The following is a 12,667-nucleotide window of genomic DNA, read 5'->3' as shown; positions in this document are numbered from 1 at the left end:
GAGAATCCCTTACCAGGTGATATATTTATGCTTTAGAAGCATATTAGATTCACAGAGGAGAGGTCCATCAATGGCTGCTATAAATGACAGCCAGCCTGGAGTAACGGTTGGTGTTGTGCTAGATCCAGGCATTCCAGGTTCAATTCCCCACTTTGCAATGGAAGCTCGCTGGGTGACGTTGGGCCAGTCATCAGCCTAATCTACCTTACAGGCTGTTGTGAGGATAAAATGGAGTAAAGGTGAACGATGTGAGCCACTTGGGACTAGACATGGGCATGAACAGAAAAAAACCCGAACAAGCTGTTTGTTGTGCATTGCCATCCACGAACAACAAACAGTAACGAATATGACCCTGTTCACAAACAGGTTCGTTGTTCGTTGTTTGTGGCCCCTTAAAGATCTCTTTAAACTATCAGCTGGCAGGTGGCAGGGGGGATCCCCCCCTGCCACCTGCCAGCTGATAGTTTAAAGGGCCCTTTCCTGCCATGTGCAAGGAGCAGGGCCCTTTAAAACATCCCACAAACTGACCTTCCCAATGTCCAGTACTCACCAAATTTTCAGGGGACATAGTCCTCACTGGCCTCTGAAGACCCCCCAAGTTTCAGAGAGATTGCACCCCGGGAAAGGCATGATCCATGTGTCCCCCCACCTTTGCTGTCATTTTCTGTTCACAGTGGCAAAAACGGAACTGCCTGTTGGAAGGCAGCTACTTTGAGGGGTTACAAACTGACCTTCCCAATGTCCAATATCCACCAAATTTGCAGGGGACATAGTCCTCACTGTACTCCGAAGATCCCCCCAAGTTTCAGAGAGATGGCACCCCGGGAAAGGCATGATGCATGGGTCTCCCCCTTTGTTGTCATTTTCTCTTCAAAGTGGCAAAAACGGGACTCTCTGCTGGAAGTACTTTGAAGGGTTAAAGCCAGAAGGAAAGCCAGAAGGAGTTCAGACAGAGTTCAGTCCCTGCTGTTCCCAGGGGAATTGATTGAAAGGCCCTAGACTGTCTGGCTTGATGAAGGGCTGAGGAAGGCAACTAACAAGGCTTGCAAGGGCCACTTGTTCATTTAGATTAGAGCCTCATGAATGGCTTGTTTGTGAACAGAGGAACGGGCTGTTTGTGGGTTTTTTTCATTTGTAATGCTGTTTGTGCCCATGTCTACTTTGGACCTCCATTGGTGAGAAAGGCAGGATATAAATAAAATAATTAAATAAATTCTAGCCAAGGTGAGTAATAAGAACTTCCATATACAGAGGCAATAAACCTCTAAGTATGGGGAAGAGCCTGCTTGTTGGCTTTTCATGGTAACTGGTAAGCTGCTGTGCGAAACAGGATGCTGGTCTAAACGGACTGATGATCTGATACAATAGGAATCTTCTTCTGTGCTTATGATGCTTCATGAAAAGTAAGGTTCTTTCCATAAAAATGCATATTATGTTTTTTATGGGGTGTCTTTATAGTTTGCAATCAATTATATATTGAGAATACAGGAACCTAGAACACTCCCCGCCCAAGTCTGTTAAATTACTTGAATGTGGCTGTATAAGGGCTGTGGGGCTTAAAACAGGGGATTTCTTCACCTGGGTATGACAGCTTCATTTGGTGGATTTGTTTAGTCCTCAGAGCCGCCTTTGGGCAGACACAGAAAGGTGCCGTGTTTTTGGACTATATCAGCCTCTGAGTTGTCTGGCCTGGTATCTGTATCAAGTTTCTGGTGTTCTCCCCTTGCCTGCTCAGAAGAACATTTATCTTCTGCCTGTTATTCTTCAAGCGTCAAAGAAAGTGCCAGGGAACTGCAACTATTAAGTGAACAGGGAAGACTGAAAAGTAAACAGGAGACCAAACTCCCGATTGTGGTCCTTATATAATCTTAAGTATTTTATATAAAGTGCAAAGTGCAATATATGATTCATATATTGCAATATATGATTCGTAAACAGGAAAGGACTATCAGCACTATAGTAAAAACAGTACACAAACACATCATTAAAACAATTTAAAAACCAAGGTTTAAAATAAATACACAAAATAAAAGCAACAATTAAAAAAAAAACATTGAGGAAGGAGGATGGATCACTGAGGGAATGCCAAGTGAAACAAAAAAAGCCTTCACCCATTGTTAGAAGATGGCAGCAAAAAGGAACAGACAGACCTTCCTGGGAAGAGAGTTTTGTATTCTTGGTGCCACTACTGAGAAGGCCGTCTCCCAAAGTGCCGTTGGTCTAATGTCAAAAGACAAGGGCCTCTGAAGATGACCACAGCAGTTGGATGGGTTCATAAGGGAGTAGGTGGTCCTTCAGGTGTGTTGGTCCCAAACCATATATGGCTTTAAATGTCAACAGCAGTTTTAGCAGTGGATTATAAGGGCCCTGAATCTATTTCGAATATGGTCTTTTGCCTCAGCCTGATTTGGCCGGCTTGAAAAAAAAGAGGATAGATGTAATGTTATAGTATATAGTGTAGCATACTGATGAAGTAATTAAGCTGTGATTTAGCACTTCACTGGTTTGAATCTCACTACTTCCATGAACCTGCGAGGTGGCCTTGGGTAAGCCACTCTCAGCTCCAGTTCCTCAGCCCTGTTGTGGGGATAATAACACTGACTTGCTCACTGCTCTGGGTGGACACTAACCTGTCCAGAAGGGTGGTATACAAGTGAACTGTTAATATTTATTTATTTATTTAATGTCATTTATGATCTGTATTTCTCACTGAGACTCAAGGCGGATTACATAGAATAAGATTTGTACAGGCAATTTTGAGGACATTTCCATAAACAATGCCATAGGGTAAATAAACACAAGTTTACAAAGACTTAGCATTAGTAGAATCCAATACAAAGTTGAAGAAATGCTGAAACAGAACATAAGCAATTCTAGGGCTGACATTAGACCACATGAAGCACAATTAGCTCGTAGGAGCACATATTTAAGACAAGTAGTACATAAGGCAACATAGTGGTGAAGTCTATGGTCCTTAACTCATTAATGAAGCATCTAAGAGCCCCACCCTACAATACAAAAGCATTTTTGAATAATTCAGTTTTGCATCGTTTGCAGAAAGCTAAGAGAGTGGGGGCTTTCCTGACCTCCTCAGGCAGGCCATTCCACAGGGTAGGGGCCACCACAAAGAAAGCCTGTGTACTGGCTGCTGTTGATTTCACCCATGTGCAGGGTGCCATCTGCAGGAGGCCCTGTTTAGATGAGCGAAGCAGCTGTGGAGGAACATAGGGAGGGAGACGGTCCTGTAGGTATGTTGGGCCAAGGCCGTAAAGAGCTTTGTACGTGATAACCAATACCTTGAACTAAGCACTGTAGCTGATAGGTAGCCAATGGAGTGACTGCAGAATGGGAGTGATGTCCATGCTCCTGCTAGCTCTTGATAGCTGTCGTACTGCAGCATTTTGTACTAATTGGAGTCTCCTAGTTAATTTGGATGGGAGACCTATGTATAGTGCATTACAATAGTCAAGTCTTGATGTTACCATAGCATGGATCTAGGCGGCCAAGTCGGCCATGTTGAAATAAGAAACCATCTTCCAAGCTACAGAGAGGTTGTAAAAGGCTTTTTTTTTGCAATTGCCTTAATTTGGTGTTCTAGTAGTAGCACTGGATCCAATATACCTCCTTGGTTCTTAACCGCATCTGGAAGGGTCAGATGAAATCTGTGCAAGAAATTTCCCATTCATAAGACTTCTCTAATTCCTGACACGTTTCATGAGAATTCTGGCAAACCTGCTGTTGTCTTTGATATCACACCAGGCTGTGTTATATATTGCTGGGAAGCAGCCAAGGGTTGAATATGGATGAAACGGAAGCCCACAGACTCTGTTGAAACCCACAGAGCTCAACCCCTTTCCAGTTTTGTAGTGTTACCGGAACTGCTCTCTATTTGGATGGGGAATTAGCTAGCAGTCCAGAACTGAAATTAGCGGGGATCCAACCAATGTATATCAAGGTCCTTTTTCCAGAGACTCACGTGACAAAGAGGCAGACTACAATTATTCAATCAATAAGGTGTATTTTCTAATAGTGTGGTGTATGCCTGAACTTACACACACATACAAGATTACATACAAGAGCTAAGAAATACAGAGTAGGAAAATTAGAGACAGATGCATGAGCAGGAACCCCATGATGACAAGGGCATACTTACAATCCTGAGGCAGGTCAGAGATATGGCAGCGAGGTGGTCTGGTGCCAGCACTAGGACCACGGGTAGAAGGGTAGCAAGGAAGTTAGGATAGGAATGGCACGTGCCCTCTGATCTGAGGGGCTAGCTTATATACTCTCAAAGTATTCAGGGCCGGGGGCCCCATTCAGTGGTTCCCACGACTTAAATCAAAGGATTCGGGGCTATCAGAGTAGCCTTGTTTGGACACTGTTTGAAGTCTGATTGATATATCATGACACCTATTGGGAGCGGGGACGGGGGAAGGAAGGGGATCCGGGCAGTTTGCACATTAACAGCACTCATCCTGGTGCCATCAAGTCCAGCGTGTGGAGGCTGCTTTGATGTGCGCTCATTGATTACTCTGGCTGACTGGTGCTCCATCTTCATTCTGGATAGGTGTTAAGATATACAGAGGAGAGCGGAATTCTCTCACTGTGTATGTGGTCAGCTCGCTTCTTCGAAATGGCTTCCCAAAGCAGGCAGTTCCCCTCGGTTTCCTGGCTGCCTGAGAACAAGGCTGTCGTCCTGGGCACGGTTAGGGCTTACCAGCAGACTGCCTGGCAGTGATGGCAAGCTTTGTACCCAGCCCGTGGGAGGCTCCCAGCAGGAGCTGGCCAGGGGGTGCCTGGCCATGCTCGCTGAAGGTCTCCCTGGCTTGCACCTGGCTGCTGGCAGTGTGGCGGGGGCCTAGGGTAGGGCATGCTCTCATGGTAGGCGAGGAAGCAGCGTCTAAGACACATTCCATGATTGGTAGCAGGGTAGAACCACAAGGGAAAGTCCAAATATAAGCTTGAGCAGGGCTGTGCCACACAAGGGTCCTGACAGCAATTGTCCAGGAAACTGACACCATCTGTTCCAGCATCAGATATGAAACTGACACGTGTATTAGAGGCACACGTGCAAGACAATCTTTTAGTGTAGAATTCAGACACAGTTCGTGGCCGGCCTCGAGGCAGGAGGGGGGGGACTGCTCGGTAACAGTAGAGCCTGGCGAGGTTTCCAACTTGTCCTGAAAAATCATCAGGGATGCATCAGAATCTGTCGCACTGCAAGATTCTGTTTCTTATACAGATAGAGTAACTAATTTTACCTTGAAAGACTGAATATGGGTGAGATGAGAATTACTGATTAATTTAGTTGTTTGCACCTCACTCTGTAGTTTTGCTGATATGTTCAATTTACTTTAGAGATGTTCCCAGACATAGAAGGCTGGGAGGTAATTGGTCTCCCCCTTGTAAGCGTTCTATTTCCTGATCTTGGTATGTTGTTTAAAGCAATGGGCTTCCCTCCCCTTGAGTCTGCTGCCAAGGAATGTGGAGGTGACATAAAGCTTCCAAAGATTTTATGAACATGCTAATAATCCTCAATGATCGTGCAAACCTGTCCCAGTTACTTGCTATCTTTTAGGACTGGGTTGGAAAGACTTGAATGGCACTGAGTAATTAATGTTCATACTTTAATATCCCAAGGCACATGCTTGGCAGTAAAATGCCAAACAGCAGGCAATGGCTTGAGCAATTGCAGAGACCCAACGTTGATCCTTGTTCTCTTCCAGTCGGCTTAAGAATTGTAAGATTGGTGCTATCAGTGCCATGACAAGGTTTTCTAGTCTGCAGGGAAGCTGATACAGCACAGTTGATAGTTATCTGGGATGATGGACTATACATTTTTAAAAGCCTGGAAGTTCTGTACACACAGCTACAGGACTATTATGGGTTAATTCCCCATAGAATCAGAGAGTTTTGAGTGACAAGCTACTCAAGAGATCTAATTGGGTAGCATAAGAGGAGGGTCTTTTTTCAGTCCTAGCAGAGAGTGATCTAGTGTGAAGAGTTGGGAGACAGGAGAACTGGAGGAAGTTGGAAAGGAGGTTTGGGAAGTAGGTGCAGATTCCCAAAGTGTCAAAGAAAAGGGATAGATCTTTTAAGGAGAGGAGATCTTCCATACCCAGTCAAACAGGGAGGTAGCTTTGGAGAGTGGAGAGATCCCTGGTGGACTGAGATTGGAAATTACCTGTGGAGATCAGATTCAGTTTACAGCTGAAGGAAAGCACTGGTGTTTGAAGAGAAGGGGATTGGGGTACTAAAGTGGGTACCAGTATTCGTAACTCCAGAAGAGAAAGAGAATACTAAAAAGAAAATATACTAGAGTGCTTGGGGAAAAACAAGGGAAACCAAAGCCTCAAAATGTAAGCCTTTAAGTATTCGTGAAGAGCATAAGAACTGAAGTCTCTAGGCAAGTTCTAATTTTACCATATAGATAGATAGATACTCTCCTCTCTGGGTTGGCAGCGCCTCTGGGTTTGGGGTCAGCCACTGCCCCTTTAACTGCTGTCTCTTCCTCAGCTCTCCACATTTCTCGTCTAACTCCTTACTCTCCACCTTGCTTGTGGGGGGGGGGAGACTCCCCTTTTATCACTTCATCAATCCCAGCCTCCACCTTCTAGCCCCGCCCCTAACAACCTAGCTGCTGCCTTGGCTGCCTTAAGCAGCCACACCTGTGACTGCTCTGCTGTTGGCTCTTCCAGGCTACTCTCCACCTTTTCTAGCCTGTCTGTTGGTTTACTGTGCTGCTGCACCTCTCCTGCCGGCCTCTGGGTGGTAGTGTGGCCTGGTGCCTCCTTTGCTGTCTTTGGCCTGCTGCTTGAGTTGGTGCTGGCTGGCTGCCTCTGCCCTCTGTCTCTTCTCCCCCTGGCTGGGCTGTTGTACTTCCCCTGGGCTGAGGGAAGAGGCTGCCCTGGAGCCCTGACTGGGTAACTGGCAGTCATTAGGACCCAGGAGGCATCGCCTAGCCTGCCTCCTGTTGTTGAGGCTTTGCCTGAACTTCTTGCACCTGGGGTTTTGCCTGAACTTTCTGCTCCTGAGGTTTCTTTGGCATTCTTGGCCCTTGTTGGTGTCTCTGACGTCTGTCCTGTCCTGGCTGGGTGAGTGTTAAGGGTGGTAGGGTTGGACTGGGGGGTTGCAAGCCTTGTTTCTGGGTTGGGTGTCCCCTGGGCGTTCCCTAAGTCCGGCACCAGCACCGGACAGATAGATAGGAGGATAGGTGGATGTTGAACTACCTCAGAAATTTTCAACCCCTGATTTCACCTGACCTTTCCTCTGCAAAGTAAATAGATTAGTTGTTATTTTTGGATTTTTTAAAAAAAATCCCTCCGGTGCCATTTCTGTTGTTTAAGGACGAGCATCATAGCTGGGCTATGGTTTTGCAGATCGTGGAGTTGACACAGAAGGATTCTTTGAATGACATTGTAAGGAACCCTGGGAGCTGTACTGAATGCCAGTTTACCTCTTGTCACTGCAATAACTTCAGTAAATTGTCATTTTCAATGGAACAGAGAAGAGTGGCCCTGAAACTACTCAGGTGTGAAATTCATCTTGTGCTTGTGGGCCTCCTGTACGTGTACAATGCCAGGCAGAAACTGGTACCTGATGGAGGCTTTAGAGTGATAAAAACCCAAGATTCCCAAGAGCTCCCAGGGAATAGTTTGCACATGGTGAAACTAGGTGGTTAAAAAGGCAGCAGAATTAAGAAGGCGGCATATCTGCAAAATGACCCCCCCACATTTATCTGTACTTCTCTTCTGAATCCAAGTTACACTTCCCTTTCAATATATCTCTGTCTGAAAATCAAGGTGAATTACACAGTGTAAAACAATATAATCAAGTTTTACAAGACACCCAATAAGCAATGCAACAAGACTTGGATTCCAAAATTACTAACAATACAGAAAAGTATCAGACATAATATGTAAACCCCCCCCAAACTCGCGCGTATGATAAAGACGGTAATATACACCATGAACACTGGCATAGACTACAGTCCTTATTCCCTTTATAAAAGTGCCTTCTTGGTCCATTCTATTGTAATATAGCCTTATTCCCTTTGTAAAAATGCTGTTTTACGTCGTTTGTGGAATCCTATCGCACTTCACCTTGCCCATGCAAAGTACATGCACTTTGCGTGCAGAAGGTCCCTGATTCCATCCTTGGTAACCCTGGTAACAGACCACAGGTAGCTGGTGTTGACAGGCACCTCTGCCTGAGACCTGGGAGAACTGCCGCTAGTCGTAGTGGATGGCAGATGGACCGATGGTCTGATTCAACGTAAAGAAGCTTCATTACTTACTGAATTGTCCTTGAAATTGACTATGCTAACTCACACTGAGTCAGAAAGGCCAACTATAAATAAATAAATAAATAAATAAATAAATATTCTAGTGTAATCCCAGTGTGAAGCATGAGGGAAAACATTTTGCAGAAACCCTTTTGAGTGCTGAAATGTAATGGCAGATGGCTAGCTGTAGATGACAACTCAAGGCTGCTTTCCACTTTCAGACAGAGGCGGAAACTTGAAAACAAGCAACAGGTAGAGTGCCAGGCTGTGGGATTTAAAAAAAACCCTAAAAAGGCATTCAGTATTACAATATCAAGATACAATTTAATATTAATATTTTCTATTCTATATCCATGCTGGTGCAAACTGTTTCCAGCCAGTTCCTGCCTGCCTCAGAGTTGCCATGAATCGGAGGAATGCTAGCGTAGCGAATTATAGAATAGGCATTGCTGGATTTTAACCAGTGAACATTTTCCCCTATCCCTTCTCTAACAACAACAACATTCGATTTATATACCACCCTTCAGGACAACTTAATGTCCACTCCGAACGGTTTACAAAATATGTCATTATTATCCTCATGACAATCACCGTGTGAGGTTCGTGGGGCTGAGAGAGATCTGAGAGAGCTGTGACTGACGCAAGGTCACCCAGCTGGCTTCAAGCGGAGGAGTGGGGAATCAAACCCGGCTCTCCAGATTAGAGTCCTGCCGCTCTTAAGTGACTGACGCAAGGTCACCCAGCTGGCTTCAAGCGGAGGAGTGGGGAATCAAACCCGGCTCTCCAGATTAGAGTCCTGCCGCTCTTAAGTGACTGACGCAAGGTCACCCAGCTGGCTTCAAGCGGAGGAGTGGGGAATCAAACCTGGCTCTCCAGATTAGAGTCCTGCCGCTCTTAAGTGACTGACGCAAGGTCACCCAGCTGGCTTCAAGTGGAGGAGTGGGGAATCAAACCTGGCTCTCCAGATTAGAGTCCTGCCGCTCTTAAGTGACTGACGCAAGGCCACCCAGCTGGCTTCAAGCGGAGGAGTGGGGAATCAAACCCGGCTCTCCAGATTAGAGTCCTGCCGCTCTTAAGTGACTGACGCAAGGTCACCCAGCTGGCTTCAAGCGGAGGAGTGGGGAATCAAACCCGGCTCTCCAGATTAGAGTCCTGCCGCTCTTAAGTGACTGACGCAAGGTCACCCAGCTGGCTTCAAGCGGAGGAGTGGGGAATCAAACCTGGCTCTCCAGATTAGAGTCCTGCCGCTCTTAAGTGACTGACGCAAGGCCACCCAGCTGGCTTCAAGCGGAGGAGTGGGGAATCAAACCCGGCTCTCCAGATTAGAGTCCTGCCGCTCTTAAGTGACTGATGCAAGGCCACCCAGCTGGCTTCAAGCGGAGGAGTGGGGAATCAAACCCGGCTCTCCAGATTAGAGTCCTGCCGCTCTTAAGTGACTGACCCAAGGTCACCCAGCTGGCTTCAAGCGGAGGAGTGGGGAATCAAACCCGGCTCTCCAGATTAGAGTCCTGCCGCTCTTAAGTGACTGACGCAAGGTCACCCAGCTGGCTTCAAGCGGAGGAGTGGGGAATCAAACCCGGCTCTCCAGATTAGAATCCCACACTTTTAACCACTACACCAAACTGGCTCTAGAAGCTCTGTTTTGCCAAAGACAGAGAGTGGAATGAAAGTTGGCCTTGTGGTCATAGTTTTTTTTTTAAAAAAATTATTGATTAACCAAAACAAAACACACAAATTGTACAATGCTCCAATACCCATAATAATTTTAAAAATAAAAATAAAAAATAAAATAAATGAAATGAAATCAAAGGGGAAATAATATATTTTGTAAGTTTAATTAATTCAAAAACACGTCATAATCCTTCCTATTTGGGATAATATTATTACACTTAGATATTCTAATACTATATTCCACCCCTCTTCATGACTAGCTTTCCACATATTTATTTATTTATTTATTTATTTATTTATTTATTTATTTATTTATTTATTTATTTATTTAAGTAATATTTTTATTAACATATTAAAATCAGTGAACAGAGTTAACAAAGAACAACAAAGTAATAGTTAACTATATACAATTATGTACAGGAATACTTAATCACGATTGGTTATAGCTTCGAACAAGAAACAAGGATAACAGATAATAGTCAATAAGTCAGCTTTGTTAAGGTTCATATAACTAGAACTTCTTTGGGAGCTATTACTTCAATCTTGAGTAACAAAAATTTTCCACATATTTATGACATTTTCCTCAAAAAAGGAATTGTTGGTTATTCTACTCATTACGTACATCTCCCATATTTTATTATGCCATTGCATCTTTGTAGGTGGTGTATCCAATTTCCAACGTTTAGCTATTAATAACCTTGCAGCTGCCAACAATATTGAAATCAAAGTTATATATTCTTTTGTCAGTCTACAAAATAGATTGGTCTAAGTTCTTTGATCCAAATGCTATCCTTCATGTAGCAAGCTTGAACGTATGACAGAACCCTATATGCTAAGACAGAGCAGTGTTCTGCATCACTTGGTACTATCTACTATTATGACTGGCAGTGGCTCTCCATGGTCTCGGACAGAGAGGTTTTTCCTCCTTATCATCTCCTTTCTTAGATCTCTTAACTGCCGGTATTAAGGACTGAGCATGGGACCTTCTGTACACAAAGTCATTGCTGTACCAGTCAGCCATAGTTCTTCTCCACTGAGTTGGAAAGGTTAATGGTAGAAAAGCATCGAGTTATGCAGGAGTGATGTTTCAACATTTTCTGTTATGGCTGTGTGACCTGCCCTTTAAAAACTACTTTGAATCCAGCAGCCCTGATTAGTGAAGCATAATGACAGAAGATAGAGCATTTTAGGTAACATCAGGGATCATTCTGTCGAAAAAGAGCTGGAGGAACTCATTAGCATATGCCATGCCCCCTGACATCACCAGAAGTGTGTCATTAGCATAACTGATTTGCATATGCCACACCCCCTGATATCACCTATCCTGGCTGTTTTGGACCCAATCCTGGCCATTCAGGGCCAAAATTGGGCCCAAAATAGCAAAAGGGGCTGAAAATGGTTGAAAAGAGGCCCAAAATGATCAGGATCGGGGCGCTGCTGAGTGGGAGAGTGATCTACTACTCATCAGAGGCCCGATCTGGGCTGTTTTGGCCCCAATCCAGGCTGAAACGGGCCCAAAATGGTCGCGAGTCAGGTGGGCGGGGCAACCTGACATGTGACCTCTTTAGGGAACTGCCGGAACTGCGTTCCTGTGCATTCCCCCTCAAAATGAGCCCTGGGTAACATAGTTTTTTATGGTGAATGGTGCTAATTGAGGATGAACCCAAGACATTGCAGTGAAATCTCATGAAACTATGTGCATATCCATTTTTAAGAGATACAGTCTTATGACATGACGCTCAACATTTCTGATTGCATTGTTACATTTTGTTATTGTTTATGTTACGGAACATGGATTTTTAAATACATCTTTGAAAATTAAAACAAATGTTAAAATTACAAGAGGTAAAGTTTGATCTGTGCACCAGTAAAAAGAACTGCATCTGAAATTGTCCTCAGAGTAATAATAGTCAAAAAAAAATGTGGAGAGAAATCCTAAACTATTGAAATCCATGCTCCTCCCCTTCTGTTAACATAAGTTGTATTGATTTATTTTGGATATTTCCACTTTTCTCTCCAATGGGGGAACCAAAGCCATTTACAGCTTCATTCTTCTCTGTTCCATGTTATCCTCATAACACTAACCCTGTGAGGAGGTTGGGGTGAGAGAAAGTGACAGGCCCAGGGTCACCCAGCAAGCTTCCATGGCACAGTGGGAACCACACCTGGGGGTCTCAGGGTCTATTCTGCCACTCTTAACAATTCCGCCATGCAGGCTTGTATCACTCATTCCTAAAATCATCAAATGCTGGAACTGATGGCTGAATCACCTGAGATTACATGAAGAAGATTTTAATCTATAGATAGCTTTCAAGGCTATCGAATAAAAGCTTGGGCCGCAGGGATCTAGACAAGTAGAATCATCTAGTCAGAGGCTTTCAGAATAACCATACCCGAATTCACTCTCCAAACTATGTTTTTTGCAGATCTGTTATTTTTTTAGCCTGCATTTTCATAATATCATAAGTGTTTTTCAGTGTACTGCTTATTCCAAATTGCATTTTGTCATCATGACAGATCAGTAAAATAGGAATTTGAATCTACATATGTTGCATTAAAACACAATTTCAGCCATCTTTCTCTTCATATTCTGTGATTTTAGGTAGACGTTGTTATTGTCACTCTTCCCCACATACTTTCTCCACACTGTGCTAGCTTTTTCAGTAGTGAAGCTAGGTACCGAAAGGGCTTGGTGTTTTTCTTGCCTCCTAT

General features: G+C 44.3%; 1 protein-coding gene across 1 annotated transcript in view; it reads left to right on the top strand.

Moving 5' to 3' along the window:
- Positions 1-12,667, top strand: part of ASTN2 (astrotactin 2) — an 804,644-nt gene that overhangs the window by 333,626 nt on the left and 458,351 nt on the right. The window lies entirely within an intron of this gene.

Source organism: Eublepharis macularius, chromosome 14, assembly GCF_028583425.1.
Source record: "Eublepharis macularius isolate TG4126 chromosome 14, MPM_Emac_v1.0, whole genome shotgun sequence".
NCBI classification, from domain to species: Eukaryota; Metazoa; Chordata; class Lepidosauria; order Squamata; family Eublepharidae; genus Eublepharis; species Eublepharis macularius.
The sequence above is the reverse complement of the archived record's forward strand: the minus strand, read 5'-3'. Positions and strand labels throughout refer to the sequence as shown.